Source organism: Chaetodon auriga, chromosome 7 (genome assembly GCF_051107435.1).
Source record: "Chaetodon auriga isolate fChaAug3 chromosome 7, fChaAug3.hap1, whole genome shotgun sequence".
Classification (NCBI taxonomy): domain Eukaryota; kingdom Metazoa; phylum Chordata; class Actinopteri; order Chaetodontiformes; family Chaetodontidae; genus Chaetodon; species Chaetodon auriga.
In genome coordinates this window covers 27730190-27732245 of record NC_135080.1, presented here as the reverse complement: position 1 = coordinate 27732245, position 2056 = coordinate 27730190, and the positions used below count along the sequence as shown (strand labels likewise).

Here is a 2056-nt window from a genome sequence, read left to right as displayed (position 1 = left end):
TCCCCAGCTGAAATCAGTGATGAATGGCTCTGAAAAAAGCACAGGCAGCTGACTTTATGCCAATATAACAATAAATAATTGTTGGTGCACTGAGGGAAGCAATCCCAACAGTGGCCAGTGGAGTAGTACCTGGGGGTTTGGGGGTTCTGACCTTGGGGGCCCCGACCTTCTCTGGCCCACAGATGAGTTGTTTGTGCTTCTCCTACAACCAGTAACGCACAGGATGTTGCATTTGGGAGTGCAGGGGTGCAGAGAGAGAAGGGGACAGGAGAATGTGTTTGTCAGAGAAAGAGACAGTGACACACCTAGAACAATGCAGCAGAGATGACTGCAGACAATCCTGGAAAACAGCATGATAACAGCATGATCACAGTGTGACAAGAGAGAAGAAGATGCTGACTGTTATCTGAAGCCACGTGAAAGCTTTTCAGCTTCCCACTGTGCTTTCCAGCACTAACCATAGGAGGGAACACTGCTGAGATTCTTTTAAGTGCTGCACTTTTTCAATGGGTCAAATCACATCAAGGCTTTCTCTGCTCTCTCACATTATCTGTCTGGTGCAAAGCTCTGTCCCTATTCATTTATCAGAACAACTGAACCACTGACCAGATCTTCACTGGACCAAATTGTCATGACTCAAAAAGCACCCATAACAACCTAAAAGAAATTAAGAAAAAGTCAGAATTTAAGATTGGTGTCCTACAAGAGCATACGACCATCAACCATCTGAGTAAGTCCAATTTATTCCGATTTAAGGGTTTAATGCTTTATTGTGTTTTGAATTAGACTTTCCATAGCTTTAATTGCTTAATGTTATATTCATTATGATTTTCACTCCAAAAACAAATGTTCAGTTTGAGGCTGGCAGGGAAGCAGCTAACGTTAGCTTGCTCCATGCATCAGAGACGTGGAAGGACGTGCTGAGGTAAGCGTGTCAGATGTTTACCAACTCTTCTGCCTCCTTCAGTGATACTGGTAGGTGTAATAAATGTAGTTTATTTGGTGAGTTGGAGGCGAGGCTTAGTGAATTGGAAGCTTAGCTCCGCACCATGGAAACCAAACCATTAACTGTAGTTAGCCAGGCCCCCGTAGTCGGTGCGGACCGACCAAGTGCAGCTCCAGCTAGCCATCCCTCGACGGCTCCCGAGCAGCTGGAAAACCAGGGAGGCTGGGTGACTGTTCGAAGGAGGGATAGTCCCAAGCTGAAGCCCACGGGTCACCACCAACCACTTCATGTGGGTTCTCCCCACTCAGCGACACACCCGCTGAGAAACCAACTCTGAATATTGGCAGTTTCATTTTGAGAAACGTGAAGTTAGCAACACCCGCAACCATAGTCAAATGCCTGTCGGGGGCCAGAGTGGGCGACATTGAATCAAATGTGAAACTGCTGGCTCAGGATAAGTATAAATACAGTAAGATTGTTATTCACATAGGCTGTAATGACACCCGGTTATGCCAATCGGAGGTCACTAAAATTAACGTGGAATTGGTGTGTACATATGCAAAGACGATGTCGGACTCCATAGTTTTCTCTGGACCCCTGCCAAATCTGACCAGTGATGACATGTTTAGCCGCATGTCATCATTCAATCACTGGCTGTCGAGGTGGTGTCCAGCAAACGGTGTGGGCTTCATTGACAATTGGCAGACTTTCTGGGGAAGACCTCAGGAGAGACAGCATCCATCCCACTTTGGAGGGAGCAGCTCTCATCTCTAGAAATCTGACCGATTTTATTTATGAACCTAACCCCTGACAACTCAGAGTTGAGACCAGGAGGCAGGGCTGCAGTCCTACACGCTTCTCTGCACTTCCATTAGAGCAGTTACCACCCAACACTCCATAGAGACTGTGTCTGCCCCCCGTCCATGTACAAAAGTACAGAGAAGAGGAGTTAAACATAAAAATCTAATAAAAATTAAAACAATCACTACGATAGTACAACAGGATAGGAGAATTAAATGTGAACTCCTTAACATCAGATCTCTGTCCTCTATAGCTGTTTTAGTAAATGAGTTAATATCAGACCATAATATTGATTTATTTTGTCTAACT

At 45.2% G+C, this 2056-nt stretch overlaps 1 pseudogene; it reads left to right on the top strand.

Annotated features, from left to right (window-relative positions):
- The first annotated feature begins 938 nt into the window (after positions 1–938).
- LOC143323588 (uncharacterized) lies at positions 939–1845 on the top strand (annotated as a pseudogene).
- The last annotated feature ends 211 nt before the right edge of the window (positions 1846–2056 follow it).